This window comes from Ursus americanus, chromosome 26 (assembly GCF_024610735.1).
Source record: "Ursus americanus isolate L20-20 chromosome 26, mUrsAme1.1.p, whole genome shotgun sequence".
Classification (NCBI taxonomy): domain Eukaryota; kingdom Metazoa; phylum Chordata; class Mammalia; order Carnivora; family Ursidae; genus Ursus; species Ursus americanus.
The window spans coordinates 45,531,163-45,557,556 of record NC_142152.1 but is presented as its reverse complement, the minus strand read 5'-3'; the positions used below and the strand labels follow the sequence as shown (position 1 = coordinate 45,557,556).

The 26,394-nt window shown below is 43.9% G+C and overlaps 2 pseudogenes across 2 annotated transcripts; both read left to right on the top strand.

The window, feature by feature from the left end:
• Nucleotides 1-603, top strand: LOC123792273 (immunoglobulin heavy variable 3-23 pseudogene; annotated as a pseudogene). Its single transcript, XR_015721710.1, has 2 exons — nt 1-114; nt 218-603. The product of XR_015721710.1 is annotated as an immunoglobulin heavy variable 3-23 pseudogene (transcript).
• Nucleotides 604-15,859: 15,256 nt separating this feature from the next.
• Nucleotides 15,860-16,467, top strand: LOC123792272 (immunoglobulin heavy variable 3-23 pseudogene; annotated as a pseudogene). Its single transcript, XR_015721709.1, has 2 exons — nt 15,860-15,972; nt 16,076-16,467. The product of XR_015721709.1 is annotated as an immunoglobulin heavy variable 3-23 pseudogene (transcript).
• The last annotated feature ends 9,927 nt before the right edge of the window (nt 16,468-26,394 follow it).

Sequence of the window (26,394 nt, the reverse complement as noted above, 5' to 3'; positions counted from 1 at the left end):
AGGAGCCCCAGACCCAGGGTTTCCAGGTGTTCCAATCAGTAACCAGGACAGAACACAGAGAGCTCACCATGGAGTTGGTGCTCGGCTGGGTTTTCCTTGTTGCTCTTTTAAAAGGTAACTCATGCTGAACAAGAGACATGGAGTGTGTGAGTGGATCTGAGGGAGACAAACAGTGGGTGTGTGACAGTTTCCTGACCAGGATGTCTTGTGCCTGCAGGTGTCCAGTGTGAGGTGCAACTGGTGGAGTCTGGGGGAGACCTGGTGAAGCCTGGGGGGTCCCTGAGACTCTCCTGTGCAGCCTCTGGATTCACCTTCAGTAGCTATGGCATGCACTGGGTCCGCCAGGCTCCAGGGAAGGGGCTGCAGTGGGTCGCAGTTATTAGCAGTGGTGGTAGCACATACTACGCAGACTCCGTGAAGGGCCGATTCACCATCTCCAGAGACAACGGCAAGAACACGCTCTATCTGCAGATGAACAGCCTGAGAGCCGACGACACGGCCGTGTATTACTGTGCAAAGGACACAGTGAGGGGACATCAGTGTGAGCCCAGACACAAACCTCACTGTAGAAGGGGATCTGGACCAGCAGGGGGTGCACACTAGTCACCAGTTCTGTCCTTAAGCCCCAGGAGCAGCTGCAGATGGAGGTTATGGGCAGGTTTCCTGTCAGGGTCGGGGCTTCCTCTCCATAGAGCAGTTTCCCCCAGGGGCCCTCTCCTCAGATGTGATTCTGTGCTTACCTAAACACTCTATGGCTTAGAAAATAATTTAATGTGAAAACAGCTATAGTAAAAACCACAAAATACAGAGTCACTCACAATGTTTATTCCTGTCCCTAAATACCAATGAATTACCAATATCCTGATGCTCATCATCTGAACCTTTACAGGAATCCCAGCTGCACTCACTGTGCATCACAGGACCACCCAGCTCAACGTGCAAACTTGCTAGAAGCAGCATTAAGAGTCTGCAGGACATGAGGCTGCAGAGGTATCAACAATCATAGACAAGTGCAGAAAGAGTCTTGGTGGAGGTCACTGTCTTAAACCAAATCACAACATTAGTGTTAGTGACAACTTCCTGGTGTTGTGTGGATGTTGATTCTGAAAAGATCTCTCTCTCTCTTTCTCTCTCTCTCTCTCTCACACACACACACATACACACACACACACACACACACACACACACACACAAACACACTCCCAGTCACTACACAGGGGGTTAAAACCTTTATCACATTCACTTAATTTTCTAGGAAATGTGGTCCTAAGACAGAAATATACAGCACAGAGGAAGACCTCAAGAAGCAAGAAAAATCTCAGATAAACCACCTAACCAGAGAAAGTACAACAAGTGAACGCTAAATATAGCACAAGGAAGGAAGTAGTAAAGATTAGCGCAGAAATTAAAAAAATAAATAGTATAAAAACTAAAAAAAAAAAAAAGAAAAGATAAAAAACCAAGAATAAACATTGTTGAAATGTCTATCCTGAACAGAGGAACTTACACTTTCAATTTCATCCCTATTAAAATACCATTGACATTTTTCAAACAGCCCAAACAAACAATCCTGAAATTTGTATGGAACCAGAAAGGACCCTAAATTGACAGGGGAATGATGGAAAAGAAAACCAAAGCTGGCAGCATCACGTTGCCTGACTTCAAGCTATGTTACAAAGCTGTGATCACCAAGACAGCATGGTACTAGCACAAAAACATACAGCTCAATGCAACAGAGAGTCCAGAAATGGACCCTCAACTCTATGGTCAACTAATCTTTGACAAATCAAGAAAAAAATATCCAATGGAAAAAAGACAGTCCCTTCAATAAGTGTTGCTGGGGAAACTGGACAGCTACATATAAAAGAATGAAACTGGACCATTCCCTTACACCCTACACAAAGATAAAATCATGGTGGATGAAACACCTCAATGTGAGACAGGAAACCATCAAAATCATAGAGGAGAATTTAGTCAGTATCCTATTTGACCTCAGCCACAGTAACTTCTTTCAAGATACAACTCCAGAGGAGTTAAGATGGCGGAGGAGTAGGAGACACCTTTTTCAGCCGGTCCCCTGAGTCGAGCTGGATAGGTACCAGACCAGCCTAAACAACCACGGAACCAGCCTGAGACGCAGGAAGACGCATCTGGATCTCTACAAATGAACACCTCCAGCGCTGAGTATTGAGGTACGAAGCGGGGAGCCATGAAACCGTGCACAGATATCGGAAGATAAACGGAAGGGGGAGGGAGCCGCAGCGTTCGGGCGCCGGAAAGTGGTAGCCACCTGCACGGGAGAGCGGGCAGGGCTCGCAGACGGCACCCTCAAAACAGCAGACTGAGATGGTGAGCTGAGTGCGCGCGCCACCAGGCATCTCGCAGAACACCGGAATCCCGGTGCGCTCACTGGATCCAGACTGAGACCGGGAGCTTCCGGAGCGCGCGCGGGGCGGCTGGCAGCTGGCGGCATTAGAAACACAAAGGACAGAGACGCGCCGGCCCTGGAAGTGAGGGCTGGGACGCCGGGTGTGGGGCGCACATCCCGGGACGCTGAAGGGTTGAGCAGCACCAACAGTAACAGAGTTAAAGTGGCCAGAACATTAGTAGAGAACGGGCCGCAATCCCTCTGTTCTGTGACAGAGGCTGAAATTCAGCCGCTGCTGCTCTGACTCTCAGAAGAGGCACAGCAAACCGCCAGGGAAAGCTGCCAGAGAACAAAAGCCTGGAAATACCGGCTCAGAGAGTGCCCATCCCCATTCCCCCTCGCAGGGGACACGGAGACTCTACCCAAACAGGGCTGTCTGAGTATCGGCGCGGCAGGCCCCTCCTCAAGAACACAGAAGGCAGGCTGAAAAATCAAGAAGCCCACAACCCGGGCGACTGGGTGGCGCAGTCATGGAGCGCCTGTCTTCAGCTTAGAGTGTGATCCCGGCGTTCCGGAAAGGAGTCCCTCATCGGGCTCCTCTGCTGGGAGCCTGCTTCTTCCTCTCCCACTCCCCTGCTTCTGTTCCCTCTCTCGCTGGTTGGCTGCCACATAAATAAATAAATAAAATCTTTAAAGAAGAAGCCCACATCCCCAAGATCCCTATAAAACAAGGGGCACGGCCTGGGACCCAGTCAATAATGTGGGCTCTGGACAACCCCGCAACCTCTCTTCATCAGAATGACAAGAAGGAGAAGCCCCCCCCCCCAGCAAAGAAAAAACAGTGAGTCTGTGGCCTCTGCCACAGAAATAATGGATATGGATGTAACCAAAGTATCAGAAATGGAATTCAGAGTAACAATGGTCAAAATGATGAGTAGAATTGAAAAAACTATTAACGAAAAGGTTACTGAGAATATAGAATACCTAAGGACAGAAATGAGAGTAAATCTGACAGAAATTAAAAATTCTAGGAGCCAAATGCAGGCAAAACTAGAGGCTCTGACGGCCAGGGTCACAGAAGCAGAGGAACGGGTTAGTGAATTGGAGGATGGGTTAATAGAGGAAAAAATGAAAATAGAAGATGGTCTTAAAAAAATCCAAGCCTGGGTAGAGGTTACGGTAGATTACTGACTCAATGAAATGATCCAATGTCAGAATCATCGGCATCCCCGAGGGGGTGGAGAAAAACAGAGGTCTAGAAGAGATATTTGAACAAATTGTACCTGAAAACTTCCCTAATCTAGCGAGGGAAACAAACATTCGTGTCCAAGAGGCAGAGAGGACCCCTCCCAAGCTCAACCACAACAAACCTACGCCACGTCACATCATAGTGCAATTCGGAAATATTAGATCCAAGGATACAGTATTGAAAGCAGCCAGGGCAAAGAAATTTCTCACGTACCAAGGCAAAGGCATCAGAATTACGTCAGACCTGTCTACACAGACCTGGAATGAGAGAAAGGGTTGGGGGAGCATATTTAAAGCTCTTTCAGAGAAAAACATGCAGCCAAGGATCCTTTATCCAGCAAGGCTGTCATTCAGAATTGATGGAGAAATAAAGACATTTCAGAATCGACAGTCACTAGCCAATTTCGTAACCACGAAACCAGCCCTACAGGAGGTATTACGGGGGGTTCTATAAAAGTAAAAAGGCCCCAAGAGTGATACCGAACAGAAAGTCACAACCGATACAAACACTTTACTGGCAACAGGGCATCATTAAAATCATATCTCTCAGTCTTAATGTAAATGGTTTGAACCATCCCAAAGAACACCACAGGGTTGCAGATTGGATAAAAAGAAATGACCCATCCATTTGCTGTCTACAAGAGACTCATTTCGAACCCAAAGATGCATTCAGACTGAGAGTAAGGGGATGGAGTACCATCTTTCACGCAAATGGACCTCAAAAGAAAGCTGGGGTAGCAATTCTCATATCAGATAGATAGGATTTTAAACTAGAGACTATAGTTAGAGACGCAGAAGGGCACTATATTATTCTTAAGGGAAGTATTCAACAAGTGGATATGACAATTATAAATATATATGCCCCCAACAGGGGAGCAGCAAGATACACAAGCCAACTCTTAACCAGAATAAAGAGACATATAGATAAAAATATATTAATAGTAGGGGACCTCAACACTCCACTATCAGAAATAGACAGAACACCCTGGCAAAAACTAAGCAAAGAATCAAAGGCTTTGAATGCCATACTTGACGAGTTGGGCCTCATAGATATATAGAGAACACTACACTCCAGAACCAAAGAATACTCATTCTATTCTAATGCCCATGGAACATTCTCAAGAATACACCATGTTCTGGGACACAAAACAGCCTCAACTGATACCAAAAGATTGAAATTATCCCCTGCATATTCTCAGACCACAACGCTCTGAAATTGGAACTCAACCACAAGGAAAAATTTGGAAGAAACTCAAACACTTGGAGACTAAGAACCATCCTGCTCAGGAATGACTCGATAAACCAGGAAATCAAAAATCAAATTACACAATTTATGAAGACCAACGAGAATGAAAACACAACGGTCCAAAACCTATGGGATACTGCAAAGGCAGTCCGAAGGGGGAAATACATAGCCATCCAAGCCTCACTCAAAAGAATAGAAAAATCTAAAATGCAGTTTTTACATTCTCACCTCAAGAAGCTGGAACAGCAACAGAGGGACAGGCCTAATCCATGCACGAGGAAGCATTGACCAAAATTAGAGCTGAAATCAATCAAGCAGAAACCAGAAGTACAGTAGAGCAGATCAACAGGACTAGAAGCTGGTTCTTTGAGAGAATCAATAAAATTGACAGACCACTGGCAAGACTTATCCAAAAGAAAAGAGAAAGGACCCGGATTATTAAAATTATGAATGAAAAAGGAGAGGTCACGACGAACACCATTGAAATTGGAAGGATTATTAGAAATTTTTATCAACAGCTATGCCAATAAACTAAGCAATCTGGAAGTGATGGAATACTTCCTGGAAACCTATAAACTACCAAGATTGAAACCGGAAGAAACTGATTTCTTAAACAGCCCAATTAATTATGAAGAATTTGAGTCAGTGATAAACAATCTTCCAAATAACAAAACTCCAGGCCTGGATGGTTTTCCTGGGGAATTCTACCAAACATTCAAAGAAGAAATAATACCTATTCTCCTAAAGCTATTTCAAAAAATAGAAACAGAAGGAAAGCTACCAAACTCATTCTATGAGGCCAATATTACCTTGATCCCCAAACAAGGCAAAGACCCCCTCAAAAAGGAGAATTACAGACCGATTTCCCTATTGAATATGGACCCCAAAATCCTCAACAAGATACTTGCTAATAGAATCCAACAGTACATTAAAAGGATTATCCATCACGATCAAGTGGGATTCATACCTGGGATGCAAGCGTGGTTCAATATTCGCAAATCAATCAGCGTGATACATCATATCAACAAGAAAAGACTCAGGAACCATATGATCCTCTCAATCGACGCCGAAAAAGCATTTGACAAAATACAGCATCCTTTCCTGATTAAAACCCTTCAGAGTGTAGGAATAGAGGATACATTTCTCAATCTCATAAAAGCCATCTATGAAAAGCCTACTGCAAATATTATTCCCAATGGGGAAAAGCTGGAGCCTTTCCCTTAAGATCAGGAACTCAACAAGGATGCCCACTCTCGCCACTATTATTCTACATAGTACTAGAAGTCTTGCAACAGCAATCAGACGACAAAAACGGATCAAAGGTATTCAAATCGGCAAAGAAGTCAAAATGTCTCTCTTCGCAGATGACATGATACTCTATATGGAAAACCCAAAAGAAGCCACTCCCAAACTATTAGAAGTTATAGAGCAATTTAGTAACATGGTGCGATACAAAATCAATGCTCAGAAATCAGTTGCATTTCTATACACGAATAATGAGACCGAAGAAAGAGAAATTAGGGAATCCATCCCATTTACAATAGCACCAAAAACCATACGTTACCTTGGAATTAAGTTAACCGGAGACATAAAGGACCTATATTCTAGAAACTATAAATAACTCTTGAAAGACATTGAGGAAGACATAAAAAGATGGAAAGATATTCCATGCTCATGGATCGGAAGAATTAACATAGTTAAATGTCCATGCTACCCAGAGCAATCTACACTTTCAATGCTATCCCGATCAAAATACCAACGACATTTTTCAAAGAACTGGAACAAATAATCCTTAAATTTGTATGGACCAGAAAAGGCCCCGAATCATCAAGGAACTGTTGAAAAGGAAAAACAAAGCTGGGGGCATCACAATGCCGGATTTCGAGCTGTACTACAAAGCTGTGATCACAAAGACAGCATGGTACTGGCACAAAAGCAGACACATAGACCAATGGAACAGAATAGAGAATCCAGAAATGGACCCTCGGCTCTTTAGACAACTAATATTTGATAAAGCAGGAAAAAACATCCGGTGGAAAAAAGATAGTCCCTTCAATAAATGGTGCTGGGAAAATTGGACAGCTACATGCAAAAGAATGAAACTTGACCACTCTCTCACACTATACACAAAGATAAACTCCAAATGGATGAAGGACCTCTATGTGAGACAGGAATCCATCAAAATCCTAGAGGAGAACATAGGCAGCAACCTCTAAGTCATTGGCCAAAGCAACCTTTTTCATGGCACATCTCCAAAGGCAAGAGAAACAAAAGATAAAATGAACATGTGGGACTTCATCAAGATAAAATGCTTCCTCACAGCCAAGAAAACAGTCAAAAAAACTAAGAGGCAGCCCATGGAATGGGAGAAGATATTTGCAAATGATGCTACAGATAAAAGACTGGTATCCAAGATCTACACAGAACTTCTCAAACTCAATACATGAGAAACAAATAAATCATAAAATGGGCAGAAGATATGAAAAGACACTTTTCCAATGAAGACAAACAAATGGATAACAGACACATGAAAAAATGTTCAAAATCATTAGCCATTAAGGAAATTCAAATCAAAACCACACAAAGATACCACCTTACACAAGTTAGAATGGCAAAAATTGACAAGGCAAGAAACAACAATAGCTGGAGAGGTTATGGAGAAAGGGGATCCCTCCTACATTGTTGGTGGGAATGCAAGTTGGTACAGCCAGTTTGGAAAACAGTGTGGAGGTCCCTTAAAAAGTCAAAAATTGAGCTACCCTATGACCCAGCCATGTCACTACTGGGTATTTATCCAAAGATGCACACGTAGTGAAGAGAAGGGCCATATGCACCCCAATGTTCATAGCAGCATTGTCCACAATAGCTAAATTATGGAAGGATCTGAGATGCCCTTCAGCAGATGACTGGATTAAGAAGTCGTGGTCCATATATACAATGGAATCTTACTCAGCTATCAGAAAGAATGATTTCTCAACATTTGCTGCAACATGGACGGCACTGGAGGAGATAATGGTAAGTGAAATAAGTCAAGCAGAGTAAGACAATTATCATATGATTTCGCTCATCTACAGAACAGAAGAACTAGGAAGATCGGTAGGGGAAGAAAGGGATAAAGAAAGGGGGGGTAATCAGAAGGGGGAATGAAGCATGAGAGACTATGGACTCTGAGAAACAAACTGAGGGCTACAGAGGGGAGGGGGGTGGGTGAATGGGATAGGCTGGTGATGGGCAGTAAGGAGGGCATGTATTTCATGGTGCACTGGGTGTTATATGCAACTAATGAATCCTCGAGCCCTACATTGGAAACCGGGGATGTACTGTATGGTGACTAACATAATATAATAAAAAATCATTTAAAAAATGTCAAAAATTGAGCTACCTTTATGACCCAGCCATGGCACTACTAGGTATTTACCCCAAAGATACAGACGTAGTGAAGAGAATTGCCATATGCACCCCAATGTCCATAGCAGCATTGTCCACAATAGCTAAATTGTGGAAGGATCTGAGATGCCCTTCAGCAGATGACTGGATTAAGAAGATGTGGTCCATATATACAATGGAATATTTCTCAGCTATCAGAAAGAACGAGTTCTCAACATTTGCTGCAACATGGACGGCACTGGAGGAGACAATGCTAAGTGAAATAAGTCAAGCAGAGAAAGACAATTATCATATGATTTCTCTCATCTACAGAACATAAGAACTAGGAAGATCGGTAGGAGAAGAAAGGGATAAAGACAGGGCGGATAATCAGAAGGGGGAATGAAGCATGAGAGACTATGGACTCTCAGAAACAAACTGGGGACTTCAGAGGGGAGGGGGATGGGGGAACGGGATAGGGTGGTGATGGGTACTAAGGAGGGCATGTATTGCATGGTGCACTGGGTGTTATACGCTACTAATGAATCATCAAACTTTACCCCAGAAACCAGTGATATACTGTATGGTGACTAACATAATATAATAAAATAAAACATAAAAAATAAATAAAAAATAATAATAAAATAAAATAAAATACCATTGGCATTTTTCAAACATCTGAAACAAACAATCCTGAAATTTATGTGGAACAAGGAATGACCCCAAATAGACAAGAGAATGACGAAAAAGAAAACCAAACCTGGCAGCAGCACGTTCCCTGACTTCAAGCTATATTACAAAGCTGTGATCACCAAGACAGCATGGTACTGGCACAAAAACACACACATTGATCAATGAAACATAAGAGAGATGCAAGAAATGGACCCTGAACTCTATGGTCAACTAATCTTTGACAAACCAAGAAAAACAAACCAATGGAAAAAAGACAGCCTCTTCAATAAATGTTGCTGGAAAAACTGGACAGCTACATATAGAAGAATGAAACTGAAACATTTCCTTACACCATTCACAAAGATACACTCAAAATGGATGAAAGACATCAATGTGAGACAGGAATCCATCAAAATCTTAGAGGAGAATATAGGCAGTAACCTCTTCAACATCAGCACAGTAACTTCTTTCAAGACATCATTAGCTATCAGGGAAATTCAAATCAAAACCACAAAGATACCATGTTACACCAGTTAGAATGGCAAAATTTGATAAAGCAAGAAACAAAAAATGTTGCAGAGGATGTGGAGAAATGGAAACCCTCTTACACTGTGGGTGGGAATGCAAGTTTTTAGAGCCACTTTGGAAAACAATATGGAGGTTCCTCAAAAAGTTAAAAATAGAGCTACCCTGTGACCAAGCAATTGCAGTACTAGGTATTTACCACAAAGATACAGACATAGTCAAGAGAAGGGCCATATGCACCCCATGTTCCTAGCAGCAATGTCCACAATAGCCAACTGTGGAAGGAGCTGAGATGCCCTTCAACAGATGAATGGATAAAGAAGATGTGGTCCATTTATACAATAAATACAATGATATTTATCCATCAGAAAGGATGAATACCCATCATTTGCAATGACATGAAAGAAACTGTAGGGGATTATGCTAAGTGAAATAAGTCCAGCAGAGAAAGACAATTATCACTTACATGTGGAATATAAGGAATAGCATGGAGGACATTAGGAGAAGGAAGGGAAAAATGAAGGGGGGAAATCAGAGGGTGAGATGAACCTTGAGATACTATGGACTCTGGAAAACAGACTGAGGGTTTTAGAAGGGAGGGGGGTGGGGGACTGGGCTAGCCTGGTGACGGGTATGAAGGCGGGCACGTATTGCGTGGACCACTGGGTGTTATGCGCAAACAATGATTCATGGAACACCACGTCAAAAACTATGATGTACTGTATGGTGACTAACATAACATAATAAAATAAACAATAAAATAAAACAAAACCAAGGGCTGATTCTAAAAAGAAAAGAAAAGAAAAAAGACAATAAAATTGAGCAACTCGGCCTAGACTAATCAAAAAGAAAAGAGAAAGGACCTAAATAAATATCAGAAATCTAGCTGGTGCGGTGTGTCATTCAAAGTTATCATTTTGGGAGAAGTGGGCAAGATGGGCACAGAGTAGGGGACCTTGTATCACCTGGTGCCTCGAATTTAAATGGTATCTATCAAACCCTTCTGAACACACACAAATTCCACCTCGGATATAAGAATAATTGTCTGGACCTCCAGAAACAGAAAAATTACTGTTTTTTGCAAGGTAGGAGGTGAACTTGGAATCTTCGGGGGAAATATTGGGATATAAATGGACTGGAGATGGAGCCTCCATAAGCTGGCGACTGGAAAGTGATATGCCACCAGCACAAAAAATCAGGGCCTTTGGAAACCTGCTCTAGTGAGAGACATTCCTTTCTGAAAAGTGCACAGGGGATGAATAGGGCAGGATTGTAAGTGGATCATTAGGTCTCAGGATCCCAGGAGGCTCTGCAAGAATGGGGGAGCCTGATCTGATAGAATGCCCAAGCAGTGTAGAGGGGAGACTTGTTATGGTCAGCAAGCCCAGAAGGAACTCTCAGCTCCGGTCACCATAAACCATTAGGCAGGCTGGTTGAGAGAGTGCCTCGCCTCGTCCTGAAAAGTACTGGAAAGTGGAGGCTGTTTAACATCCCAGTGGAGATAGAAAAGGGCTTGCATCCACAACAGGGCAACAGATCTCAGGGTGGTTCAGTCTGAAAGTACACTGGGGTGGCACCCAGCAGTGACCTGGGAGCTGCAGGAAAGGGTCCACGAGAAAGCCCACACGTGCTCCCATGTGCAAAATCACAAAGCACAGAGACAATCACAGTTCCCTGGAACTCCCCCAGGAGAGTTGCAATGGGTAGGAACAGCTCAAGTCTGTAGAGTTTGGTATGTACAGAAGAGGATACTGCTTAACCTCAAGGATTTATTGAAGAAAGGGGACCTGGAACTTGTGGCTCTAGGTCAGAGATTCCCACATGGCCATATTTGCTCTGACCCACTAACAAGAAGCAGAAAGCCACCAGGGAACAAGAGGCACACAGACAACCAAGTGAAATTAAGCCGATGGCCCAACAAGGGGTGGGGTAATTCCACCAAGGCAAAGACAGCTGAGAAGCTGAGTGGCAGGCCCCTCCCCCAAAAGGCAGACTGGAAGAACAGGTGAATGACAAGATTATTTCCCACAGGACTGTTAATCTCCAGCACCAGGGGAAAATAATATAGGGAGCTCCAGGTGTTCCCTCATGACTCGCTTTATACTTTAGGCTACAATTTTATATTTCCTTCTTACTTTCTTATTCTTTTTTTTTCTCACTTCAGATTTTTTCTAATGTGCATTTTCCTTGGGTCATGGTTGATATTTTGGACTCTGTCCATCCCTCAACCATCCCTCAACAGATGACAAGGAGGAGGAATTCTCAACAAGAAAAGAACTGGAGACAATGTCCTCTCCACAGAACTAATGGATATGAATAGAACAAGATATCAGAGACAGACATCAAGATAGCAATCATGAAGTCAATAGCCAGGGTTGAAAAAAGCACTAGTGACAATATAGAATTTCTAAGAGTAGAAATGAGATCTACTCAGGGCGAACTTACAAGTGCTATGAATGAGATGCAGCCTAAACTGGATACTCTAACACCAAGGGTAAATAAGGCACAAGAACGAGTCAGTGATCCAGAAAATAAGCTTAGAGAAAGGAAGGAAGCTAAGGAAAATAGGTATAGGCAGCTAGTAGCACATGAAAATTGACTTAGAGAGATCAAAGACACCATGAAGCATTCCAGTGTCAGAATAATTGGGATCCCTGAGGTGGTGGAGAGAGAGAAAGGACTAGATTATATGTTTGACAAAATCATAGCTGAGACCTTCCCTCAACAGCGGAAGGAAACAAACATTCAAGTCCAGGAGGCAGAGAGGACCCCTCCCAAAATAAATAATAATAGATCAATACCCGATATATAATAGTGAAACTTGCAAATCCTAGAACAAAGGAAGCTGTCCTGATACCAGCTATGGGGAAGAGATTTCTTATGAAACGTGGGAGGAACATCAGAAAACATCAGAACTATATACAGAGACTTGGCAAGACAGAAAGGGCTAGCAAGACATAATCGGATATTAAATGAGAAAAACATGCAGCCGACAATACTTCATCCAGTAAGACTGTCATTCAGGATGGTCAGAAAGATAAAGAGATTCCAGGATCAGCAGAAACTGAAAGAATATGTGACCGCAAAGCCACCCCTGCAAAAAAATATTAAGGGGGCTTCTGTAAGCCAAGAGCGACCCAAAGAGTCACATAGACCAGAAAGAAAAAGGCAATCCACAGAAACAGGGACGATGCAGGTAATACAATGGCACTAAATTCATATCTTTCAATAGTAACTCTGAATATAAATGGACTAAAGGCTCCAATAAAAAGACACGGGGTATCAGATTAGATTTTAAAAAATGCAAGACCCATCCATATAGTGTCAACAAAAGTCCCATTTTAGACCTAACACACTCCCAAACTGAAAGTGAGGGGGTGAAGAACAATTTATTATGCTAATGGACATCAGAAGAAAGGTGGGATAACAATCCTCATATCAGATAACTTACAATTTTAAAAATTACATTTTTTAAATTATATTATGTTAGTCACCATACAGTACATCCCTGGTTTTTGATGTAAAGTTCGATGATTCATTAGTTGCATGTAACACCCAGTGCACCATGCACTACATGTCCTCCTTACTACCCATCACCAGCCTATCCCATTCCCTCACCCCCCTCCCCTCTGAAACCCTCAGTTTGTTTCTCAGAGAACCAAAGACTGTAGGGGCGCCTGAGTAGCACAGTCATTAAGCGTCTGCCTTCGGCTCAGGGTGTGATCCTGGCGTTATGGGATCGAGCCCCATATCAGGCTCCTCCGCTGGGAGCCTGCTTCTTACTCTCCCACTCCCCCTGCTGTGTTCCCTCTCTCACTGGCTGTCTGTCACATAAATAAAAAAATCTTAAAAAAATAAATAAACCGAAGACTGTAGTAAGAGATGTAAACAGACATGATATCATACTTAAAGGGTCTGCACAACAGGAAGACCTAACAGTTATAAATATTTATGCTCCTAATTTGGGAGCAGCCAATTATATCAACCAATTAAAAACCAAAGAAAAGAAAAACATTGATCGTATTAGATTAATAGTAGGGGACTTCAACACCCCACTCACAGCAAAGGACAGATCACCTAGGCAGAAGATCAACAAAAAATTCAAGGGCTTTGAATGACCCACTGGACCCAATGGACTTTGAAGGCATATACAGAGCAGTCCATCCTAACACAACAGAATATTCATTCTTCCCAGGTGCACATGGAACTTTCTCCAGAATAGATCAAATACTGAGTCATAAATCAGGTCTCAACTGATATCAAGAGATTGGGATCATTCCCCGAATATTCTCAGACAACATAGCTTTGAAACTGGAACTCAATCACAAGAGGAAATTTGGAAGCACCTCAAACACTTGGAGCTTAAAGACCATACTACTAAATAATGACTGGGTCAATGAGGAAATTAAAGAAGAATTTAAAAATTCAGATAAACTAAGGAAAGGGAAACACAGCTGTTCAAAACCTTTGGGATACGGCAAAGGTGATCCTAAGTAGGAAATACATGGCAATACAAGAATCTTGCAAAAATGTAGAAAAATGTCAAATATGCAAGCTAACATTACACCTAATGGAGCTACGGAGATAACAGAAAATAAAGCATTAACCTAGCAGGAGGAGAGAAATAATAATGATCAGAGCAGAAAGCAGTGAAATAGAAACCAGAAGAGCAGCAAAACAGATCAAAGAAACTAGAATCTGGTTCTTTGAAACAACTGTTAATTTGTATAATATCCAAAGCAGACTTATCCAAAGGGAAAGAGAAAGGACCCAAATTAACAAAATCATGAATGAAAGGGTACAGATAACAACCAACAGCAAGGAAATACAATTTTAAGACCATAATATGAGCAACTATTTACCAATACATCAGGACAATCTGGAAGAAATGGAGACATTCCTGGAAACGTATAAACTACCAAAACTGAAAAAGAAGGAAATAGAAAATCTGAACAGACCCATATCCAGCAAGGATTTTGAAGCAGAAATAAAGACCTCTCAAAAAAAGACTCCAGGGCCAGATGGCTTCCCAGGGGAATTCCTGGTTCTAATTGTATTTTAATTATATTCTCAAGTTTGAAGAGGAGTTTTCGAAGACATCTACATGATTTATGAACACAAGAGGGCATAGAAGCTCCTCCATTGACTTTGTTCATCGTCATCCTCTCCAGCTTAGTTGTTGTGGAAAGCACATTAATAACACATTCTCTGAGGTCCATATCTACATTTGCAGGGTGATAAGCACGTTTATTATAATATCTAAAACAGGATAGGCTGGTGATGGGTAGTAGGGAGGGCATGTATTGCATGGTGCACTGGGTGCTACACACAACTAATGAATCATGGAACTTTACATCAAAAACGAGGGATGTACTGTATGGTGACTAACATAATTTTAAAAATATTATTATAAAACGAATAAAAAAACAAAACTGGAAACAATCCCTATCCACACCAACCACTTAAAAAATAAAATTTTCCCATGTTCACTCTTAGGAAAGCTGCCAAACATTAACAGATGTGCAGCAGAGAGAAATCTGGTTGAATTTTCAAGGATTTATGTATAGCAAAAAAAATAAAATAAATTCCTACAAATGAAATTACAAACACTATAATTGCACATCTATAATTTCTTCAAAATTAAAACTAGTCTAAGTAACATGAGAAATACCCAAGATATGTCAGGACAAGGAGAGAAAGGGAAGAGAGAGAAGGAATTCCCAGGAAAATATAGGAAATTCTAGGGAGAATTGATTTGCTCACTCTGGATAATGTTGATTGTGACACCTGTGTATATCATATCATGCACTCTGCATATGTGCAGTTCATCCCGTTTCAAACACACACATCACAGTTCTTACAAAGAGATGACTCAGGAGGAACACACAGATATTGCAATGTTAGAAAATACACCTGTATGAACCCTTATTCTCTCTATATTTCAGGTAAACTCTAGAGCAGGTAAAATCATCCTGTCCCCACTACAGAGAGTTCCACATTCCTCAGGAGACTGGCCACTCTGGCCTCCGGGTGGTTCATGGGGCAGCAGGACCTGTGGGAAGAACAAACGGCCAGACTGGGATTAACTCTCACCCTGTACATGCTCTTGGACACCTCACAAACCCTCTAAGATTCCGGGTGTAGGTTTAGAGTTCTTTATGAGATAACATGACACCTGTGCCAAGAGATTTGTGTGAATATCTAAAACTGAAGACACACATGAAGGCCAAGTATATACTCTGGAAGTTATATCATGAAATATAATTTTTTCAAAAGTGGTCAACACCACCAAAACAAAGGCAGTCATATCTGTTCTGGTTACTGGCTTCTATGTCAGCATAGATCCCAAGCTGAATATATAGTCAGAGGTCATGCAAATAGGGCCCTCCCTCTGCTGATTAAAACAGCCCAACCCTGACTCTGCAGCTGGGAGAGGAGCCCCAGACCCAGAGTTTCCAGGTGTTCCAATCAGTAATCAGGACAGAACACAGAGAGCTCACCATGGACTTGGTGGTCGGCTGGATTTTCCTTGTTGCTCTTTTAAAAGGTAACTCATGCTGAACAAGAGACATGGAGTGTGTGAGTGGATCTGAGGGAGACAAACAGTGGGTGTGTGACAGTTTCCTGACCAGGATGTCTTGTGTCTGCAGGTGTCCAGTGTGAGGTGCAGCTGGTGGAGTCTGGGGGAGACCTGGTGAAGCCTGGGGGGTCCCTGAGACTCTCCTGTGCAGCCTCTGGATTCAGCTTCAGTAGTTACTACATGAGCTGGGTCCGCCAGGCTCCAGGGAAGGGGCTGCAGTGGGTCGCAAGTATTAGCGGTAGTGGTGGTAGTTACACATACTATGCAGACTCCGTGAAGGGCCGATTCACCATCTCCAGCGACAACGGCAAGAACACGCTGTATCTGCAGATGAACAGCCTGAGAGCCGACGACACGGCCGTGTATTACTGTGCGAGTGACACAGTGAGGGGACATCAGTGTGAGCCCAGACACAAACCTCACTGTAGAAGGGGATCTGGACCAGCAGGGGGTGCACACTAGTCACCAGTTCTGTCCTTAAGCCCCAGGAGCAGCTGCAGATGGAGGTTGTGGGCAGGTTTCCTGTCAGGGTCTGGGGCTTCCTCTCCATAGAGCAGTTGTCCACAGGGGCCCTCTCTGGACACATGATTCTGTGCTCAACTCTTCACTCTCTGACTTAGAAAATTTTTGTAACGTGAAAGCAGATAAGTAAAAACCACAAAAAAACAGAGTCACTCGCAATGGTTATTCCTGTCCCTAAATACCAATGAATTACAAATATCCTGTTGCTCACATCTGAACCTTCACAGGAATCCCAGCTGCACTCACTGTGCATCACAGGACCACCCAGCTCAACGTGCAAACATCCTAGAAGCAGCATTAAGTGCGTGCTGGACATGAGGCTACAGAGGCATCGACAATGCAAAGCAAGTGCAGAATGTGTCTTGGTGGGGGTCACCGTCATAAACCAAATCACAGCATCAATGTTAGTGACAACGTGGGAAAGCAGTGGACACCTTCCTGGTGTTGTGTGGATGTAGAATCTGAAGATCTCTCTCTCTCTCTCTTTCTCACACACACACACACACGCACACACACACTGACTACACAAGGGTATCAAACCTTTAACACGTTCACCTGATTTCTCTAGGAAATGTGGTCCTACAACAGAAATACACAGATACAGGAAGAACTCAAGAAGCAAGAATAATCTGAGATAAGCAACTTAAATTTACATCTAAAGGACCTAGAGAAAGTACAACTGAAGCCTAATACAGCTGAAGGAAGGAAATAAAGATTGGAGAAAAAATAAATATAAATAAATGTTATAAAAACTAAAAAACAACACAACAGATCAGAAAAAGTGTTATATGAATCATGGAACACTACATCAAAAACTAAGAATATACTGTACGGTGACTAACATAATAAAAAAATATTATAAAAAGAAGGAAACCAAGGTTAAACACTATAAAAATGTCTACCCTGAACAGAGGAACTTACACTTTCAATGCCAGCTCTAATAAAATACCATCGGCATATTTCAAAGAGCTGGAACAAACAATCCTGAAATTTGTATGGAACCAGAAAAGACCCGAAAATGACTAGGGAATGATGGAAAAGAAAGCCAAAGCTGGCAGCATCACGTTGCCTGACTGCGAGCTATATTCCAAAGCTGTGATCACCAAGACAGCATGGTACTGGCACAAACACACACGTGGATCAGTGCATCAGAAAAGAGACTCCAGAAACGGACCCTCAAATCTATGATCAACTACTCTTGGACAAATCAAGAAAACAATATCCAATCGAAAAAAGTTAGTCTCTACATTAAGTGTTGCTGGAAAAACTGGACAGCTACAGAGAGAAGAATGAACGTGGACCATTCCGTTACACCCTACACAAAGACAAACTCAAAATGGATGAAAGACATCAATGTGAGCCAGGAATCCATCAAAATCTTTGAGGAGAATATAGGCAGGAACCTCTTCGACATCAGCCACAGTAACTTCTTTCAGGACACATCTCCAAGGCAAGGGAAACAAGCAAAAGTGAAAATTTGGGACTTCATCAAGATAAAAAGCTTCTGCACAGGGGCACATGGGTGGCTCAGTCGTTAAGCATCTGCCTTCGGCTTAGGGAGGGATCCCGGCGTCCTGGGCTTGAGCCTCACATTGGGCTCCCTGCTCTGCTGGAAGTCTGCTTCTTCCTCTCCCACTCCCCCTGCTTGTGTTCCCTGTCTCACCGGCTGTCTCTCTGTCCAATAAATAAATAAAATCTTTTTTAAAAAGCTTCTGAACAACAAAGGAAGCAGCCAACAAAACTAAAGGGCAGCCCAGAGAATAGGAGAAGATACTTGCAGATGACATTTCAGATAAATGGCTGATATCCAAGATCTCTAGGACTTATCAAACTCAACACCAGAAAAAAAACAAAAAACCCAGTCAATAAATGGTAGGAGACATGAGCAGACACTTCTCCAAAGAAGACAAACAAATGACTAACACACACATGACACAATGTTCAACATCATTAGCCATCAGAGAAATTAAAATCAAAACCACCTTGAGATACCACATTACACCAGTTAGAATGGCAAAAATTGGCAAGGCAAGAAAAAAAATGGTGCAGAGGTTGTGGAGAAAGGGAAACCCTCTTACACTGTGGGTGGGAATGCAAGTTGTTCCAGCCACACTGGAAAACAATATGGAGGTTCCTTAAAAAGTTAACACTCGAGCTACCCTATGACTCAGCAATTGCACTAGTAGGTATTTTCAACAAACAGATACACAGTAGGGAAAAGAAGGGTCATATGCACCCCAATGTTCCTAGCAGCAATGTCCACAATAGCCAAAGTGTGGAAGGAGCTGAGATGCCCTTCAACAGAAGAATGGATAAAGAAGATGTGGTCCGCACACACAATGGAGTATTACGCAGCCATCAGAAAGGATCAACCATTGCATCAACATGAATGAAACCGGAGGGGTTATGCTAAGTGAGCTAAGTCAGCAGAGAAAGACAATTATCACTTGGTTTCCTTACAAGTGGAATATAAGGAATAGCATGGAGGACATTAGGAGAAAGAAGAGGGAAAAGAAGGGGGGAATTAGGAGGGGAAATGAACCATGAGAGACGATGGACTCCAAGAAACAAACTGAGGGTTTTACAAGGGAGGCGGGTGGGGGGATGGGCAGGCCTGCCACAGAACTGATGGATATGGATATAACAAAATTATCCGACATGGAGTTCAGAGTAACAATGGTCAAGATGATGTGTAGACTTGAAAAAAATATTAACCAAAAATATTAACGAGAATTTAAAATCTCTAAGGGCAGAAATGAGGGCAAATCTGGCAGATTAAAAATGCTATGGTGGGGAGGGCACGTATTGCATGGTGCACTGGGTGTTATACGCATCTAATGAATCATCGAACTTTACATCAAAGAGCAGGGATGTACTGTATGGTGACTAACATAATATAATAAAAAAAGATTATAAAAAAAAAAGATCTGTGTCTTGATGCCCCGCAGTGTTGATCCCCTCTGCGACCCTGGTGTGCTGGCCCTACATGGGGAGGGGCATTATATATTCTAATGGTAAACCCCTGTGACTCAGTTGGACTGGGTGTGAGACGGGACCTTCATGAGCTGTTCCAGAGATTACCTCATTCCTTAAGCACAGGACACCCCATGAGAAAGCTCTTCCCTGTTGCAGGTGCAGAGTGGGGTGCGGGATTGGCAGCATCATGGCTTCCAGGATCTGCAGGAACATGAGGTCCAAGATCACATCTGAGGGTCTGTGCTCTACCCGTGGGGACCAGGACACCCCATCAGTCATGCCAGCTGGAATCTGTGGGTGTTCAGAGACTCAGGAATCTGACCTCCTTCCTTTGGCTCATCCCATCACCTCAGGGCAAACTGTAAACGAGGAGCTTGACATTGGTAATTCCGTAAAGTACTTGCTAATACTAGGGAACAAAGGATGCCCAGAGAAGGAACAATGAATACAGAAATGATGAAATAAACAAGAAAAGCAGTATATCACTATGAATTGTATCAGGAGTTCTCAGTGGAATCGAAGAAAGCAAACAACGTGAACCCGCTAATTTGTAACCTTACAAGAATCTTTCCCCTACTACCATGTGTGTTGAAATCTCCTGTGTGTGAGACGGAAGCTAAGGAGGAGAGGAAAAGAGAGAGAACATGCAACAGAGAAAATGACTTTTCCATTACAGATTCATAAATCATAAAGTCTTTATAATACATGCAGGAACCTGTCCATGAGGACCTCAGAGGACAGAGAAATCAAGGTAAAGAAGCTCCATACTCCAGACGCTGTGTGAACGTTCACGTCCAGCTTCCCCTTCATCCTCCTCTTTCCCATGAGGATTTGAGGTCTGGATGGAGATGGGGGCACATCCTGGGGCTTGGACCCCTTTAGATGCCTGTGTAGTAGGGTCTGCATGTCTCACGTTCTGTGGGAAGGGAACACCTCTCTACCGACTCAGTTAAATGTGTTCCTCCCTAGAACCATCTGTCTCAGGGTGAGTACAGGACCATATGGCTTGAATTTAAGGTGTCATTTTTTATTTAAATTCATTTAGCCAACATATAGAACATCATTAGACTCAGATGTAGTGTTCAACAATTTATCAGTTGCATATAAACATTTCTGTTCCATGGATGTAACTAGAGGGTATCGTTCTGAATGAAATAAGTCAATCAGAGAAAGACAAATATCACATGGCTTCACTCATATGTGGAACATAAGAAAAAGTGCAGAGGGGGGCGCCTGGGTGGCACAGCGGTTAAGCGTCTGCCTTCGGCTCAGGGCGTGGTCCTGGCGTTATGGGATCGAGCCCCACATCAGGCTCCTCCGCTATGAGCCTGCTTCTTCCTCTCCCACTCCCCCTGCTTGTGTTCCCTCTCTCGCTGGCAGTCTCTATCTCTCTCAAATAAATAAATAAAATCTTTTTTAAAAAGTGCAGAGGATTATAGGGGAAGGGAAGGAAAACTGAATGGGATGTCATCAGACAGAAAGACAAACCAGGAGAAACTCCTAACTATAGGAAACAAACTGAGGGTTAGGGAAGGGAGGTGGGTGGAGGCATGGGCTGACCGGGTGATGGGCATTAAGGAGGGCACTTGATGTGATGAGCACTGGGTGCTGTACACTCCTGATAAACTATTGAACACTACATCCGAAACTAATGATGTACTATGTGCTGGCTAGTTGAATTTAAATAAAATTTAAAACAAGAGGAAAAGAAGAAACGCATACCCACTTAACCCCCAATCTCTCTGCCTTGCTATCCACATGGATGAGCTTGTTTCCTTATGTAAATACTTGCGTATAGTTCCTAACACCCCCTTTTGTAGATGGAGACGTACGCCATCATCCAGGACCCATATCTGATTAGAAGGAGAGAATGACCCTAAGAACGCAAGCAATCACGGTCTGGACCCTGGACTACTGCCTCATTCTCCAGGTATGTGAACAGGTGAATCTGAAGGTTAAAATTGCAGCCCACAGTCAAACAGCCCGACAAGAGAACACAAGAGAACCTTCGTGAGGTTTCCAAATCTTCATCAACTCCAGCACAAACCCACTCAAGTAACTGGGGCTGGAGAACAGTTCAGTCAGAACTCAGCCTAGATCTCTAGGAACAGGCTCAGTGGGTCCTCACACCACCCACCATGGGGACACCAAGAACTAGTGACTGTCACCAGGGTTCAGGGTCTTTTAATGCTTCCCCGTCTCTGCGGGGACCCACATGCAAATCACCTGGGTGCTCCAGAAGAAATCGGCATCACAGGCAGAGGCCAGCGTGCTGGGTCTCCATCCTGCAGACAGCCATGCAGATGCTGTGGTCCCTCCTCTGCCTTCTGGCAGCTCCCCTGGGTAAGGGTCTGGACGCTCTGGGATAGACGGGGGCCTTTCTGTGGGATGGGACCGACTCACGATGACTCTCTTTATTCCTAGGTGTCCTGTCTCAACTTACACTTCAGGAGTCAGGCCCAGGACTGGTGAAGCCCTCACAGACCCTCTCTCTCAACTGTGTTGTCTCTGGGGGCTCTGTCACCAGCAGTTACTATTAGAACTGGATCCGCCAGCGCCCTGGGAGAGCATTGGAGTGGATGGGGTACTGGACGAGTAGCACAAGCTACAACCCGACTTTCCAAGGCCGCATCTCCATCACTGCTGACTCGTCCAAAAACCAGTTCTCCCTGGAGCTGAGCTCTGTGACCACCGAGGACACGGCCGTGTATTACTGTGCAAGAGGCACACAGAGGAGACATCAGTGTGAGCCCAGACACAAACCTTCCTGCAGGGACACAGTAGGGGCAGGACAGCAGGGGCCCTCAGAATCCACCAGGGGGTGCTCAAGAGTCAGGGGCACTCGGGAGACAAGGGCACACTCAGATCAGTGTGCGGCACTCAAGACCCACAAATACACTTTCCACACCAGCAGCAGGTGCAGGTGGAGAGTAAACGCTCGTCTCCTGTCACCGTGTGGGGCATCCTCTCCATAAAACAGTTTCCCCAGGGGCCTCTCTCGAATAATGATTTCGTCTTACTCTTACATCTGTGAATACAAAGGTTGGTTGTAACAGGAGAAAACTATACTTCCATGCACAAAAGCAGAACGTCACTTACACGGCTTCACCTTTTCCCTAACTGACAATTATATACAGACATTCTGATGTCAGTCTGCCAAGTCTGTAAAAGTTTCAGCAGGACTCAACAACACAGCACCACACGAACCAGTGTACGAACGACGAGCCAGTAAAATAAAGTTCATGCTGGACATCAGGCACAGAAGCATCATGAAGCCAAAGCCAGAGGAGAAGGGCCCTAGTGTGGGGGTCTTGTGTGGACACCATGCTCACAGCATCTAGTTAGCTGACATCATCCAGAAGCAGAGGGACCCCCACCAAGCTTGATACAGTTGGGGAATCAGATGATACGACACACACATGGGAGAATACACAATGCTTATCGATCTCAGGGAATGTCACACAGCGTGTCAGAAATGCTTTAATAAAACCAGGAAAGGACATGACATAAGGGATTTTCTCGTGGCTCAGTGCTGGAAAATCCCAAGGGATCTAGAACATCAAAGGCACAGAATCTCGGCTTTCCTATCCGATTTCCCATGTGTGGTGCAGGAGAAGACAGAGCAAGGGGCTTCTGGTGTAGTAATGAATCATCAGAAGATAAAGTCTCATGCCTAATTCCATGCAACTAGAAAAATAAGTGAAAAGGAAGAGAACTGATCAAATAGGTGAAGAACACCTGAGTCCCTAGAAATGAGAATGATAACATATAAGCTGACAATACTAATAAGGAAGATATTAGAAGTGGACTGAGGTCTTGCCGGGTGTCTGCAGTAGAAGCTGTCCACTCCCCAAGGTCTCCAGCTGGTTCTGAAGGTTCTGTGTTCACCGTGTGCACGCAGAGACCAGAAGTTTCTACTGGATCCATGAGAATCCTCACTTTGAGGTGCTAGAGGGGAGGGGCCTTTCATCTGCAGGGAATCACTCATTGATCCTCAGTTGTTGACTTCAGCTCAATGTGTGTGACCTCCACCATCCTCACAAAGAAACCTAACGACAACGTGATGGGACGAGGAGTTGGGCCTTAGGGAGGCACTTAGGTCAGGAGGGTGCAGCCTCATGATGGGAGTAGTGCCCTTACACACCACGACTGAGAAAGCTCCCTGCCCCCTGACCCCATGTGCGGTGACAGGCAATGGACAGCCCAGGATGAGGGTGCTCTTCAGACATCACATCTGCCTGCACCTTGTCCTGAGTTTTCCAGACTCCAGCACTGTGAGAAATGAGTGTCTGTTGTTAAAACCACCCAGTCTGTGTACAGTGTTACAGCAGCTGGAACAGAATAAGACATTTCTTTTTTGATAATGATTTCATTTATTCATTTATTTAACAGAGAGAGACACAGCGAGAGAGGGAACACAAGCAGGGGGAGTGGGAGAGGAAGAAGCAGGCTCCCAGTGGAGCAGGGAGTCAGATCTGGAGCTCCGTCCCAGGACAACGGGATCACGCCCTGAGCTGAAGACAGAGGCTTAATGACGGAGCCACCCAGACGCCCCAAAATCAACATTTCTAAAAACAAGTATTTAGATGCCCAAATCCCCTTCTTGCCTCAGCTCAGCAGATGGCTGCCAGGCTATTCTCATCCCAGTCAATGTTGAGATTTACTCTCTGGGGAGGTCTCTGAACTGCAGGATACCAGGCACATGTCCTAAGCCCTACTCCTTAGACCCTAACCCTAACCCGAAATCTAACCCTAACCTAACACAAACAGTAACCGTAAACATTATCCCCACTGCACTAGGGGTTCAACATTTCTCACTAGCCTGCCCTCTGTGTCCTGGTGTGTCAGTCTCAGGAGGTCCTCCTTGGATACTGGGGCTCATTCTAACCCTGTATGTGTTCCTGGACACCTAGCAAACAATCTAAAATTCTGGGTGTCAGTTACGATTCCTTATGGGACAACATGACACCTATCCTGCAGGATTTCTGTGAGTATGTACAAAGTCGCACAAGGAGGCTACGTACATACATGGGAATGTTATAAAATGAAAAATCATATTTAAAAAAAAGAAGTGGTCAATACCACCAAAACAAAGACAATCACATCTGTTCTGGTTACTGGCCTCTATGTCAGCATAGATCCCAAGCTGAATATATAGTCAGAGGACATGCAAATAGGGCCCTCCCTCTGCTGATTAAAACAGCCCAACCCTGACTCTGCAGCTGGGAGAGGAGCCCCAGACCCAGGGTTCCAGGTGTTCCAATCAGTATCAGGACAGAACACAGAGAGCTCACCATGGAGTTGGTGCTCAGCTGGGTTTTCCTTGTTGCTCTTTTAAAAGGTAATTCATGCTGAACAAGAGACATGGAGTGTGTGAGTGGATCTGAGGGAGACAAACAGCGGGTGTGTGACAGTTTCCTGACCAAGATGTCTTGTGTCTGCAGGTGTCCAGTGTGAGGTGCAGCTGGTGGAGTCTGGGGGAGACCTGGTGAAGCCTGGGGGGTCCCTGAGACTCTCCTGTGCAGCCTCTGGATTCAGCTTCAGTAGTTACAGCATGAGCTGGGTCCGCCAGGCTCCAGGGAAGGGGCTGCAGTGGGTCGCAGGTATTGATGATGATGGAAGTAGCACAAGCTATGCAGACTCCGTGAAGGGCCGATTCACCATCTCCAGAGACAACGGCAAGAACACGCTGTACCTGCAGATGAACAGCCTGAGAGCCGACGACACGGCCGTGTATTACTGTGCCAAGGACACAGTGAGGGGACATCAGTGTGAGCCCAGACACAAACCTCACTGTAGAAGGGGATCTGGACCAGCAGGGGGTGCACACTAGTCACCAGTTCTGTCCTTAACCCCCTGGAGCAGCTGCAGGTGGAGGTTGTGGGCAGGTTTCCTGTCAGGGTCTGGGGCTTCCTCTCCATAGAGCAGTTTCCCCCCGGGGACCCTCTCCTCAGGCGTGATTCTTACCTCTTCACTCTCTGACATAGAAAATTATATTTTTATTTTTTTATTTTTTATTATAATATTTTTTATTATATTATGTTAGTCACCATACAGTACATCCCTGGTTTTTGATGTAAAGTTCCATGGTTCATTAGTTGCGTGTAACACCCAGTGCACCATGCAACTTGTGCCCTCCTTACTACCCATCACCAGCCTATCCCATTCCCCCACCCCCTCTCCTCTGAAGCCCCCACTTTGTTTCTCAGAAAATATTTTAATGTGAAAATGGCTAGTGTAAAAACCACAAAATACAGAGTCATTCGCATTGTTTATTCCTGTCCCTAAATACCAATAAATAACAAATATCCTGATGCTCATCAGCTGAAATTTTACAGGAATCCCAGCTGCACTCACTGTGCATCACAGGACCACCCAGCTCAACATGCAAGCTTTCCAGAGCAGCATTAAGTGTGTGCTGGACATGAGGCTACAGAGGCATCGACAATCCAAAGCAAGAGATGAAAGAGTCTTGGTGGGGGTCACTGTCTTAAACCATGCTCACACCATCAATGTCAGTGACACAATGGGAAAGCAGTAGACACTTTCCTGATGTTGTGTGGATGTGGAGTCTTCAAACCTCACACACACACACACACACACACACACACACACACAGACAGAATCACTACACAAGAGAATAAAACAGTTATCACCTTCACCTAATTTCTCTAGGAAATGTGGTCCTAACACAGAAATATACAGCACAGAGGAAGACCTCAGGAAGCAAGAAAAATCTGAGATAAACCACCTAACCAAAGTACAACTACTGAACCCTAAATACAGCAGAAGGAAGGAAACAGTAAAGATTGGAGCAGAAATAAATAGAAATTAATGTTATAAAAACTAAAAAAACAACAGAAAAGATTAAAAAAAAAACAAGTTCAAGCA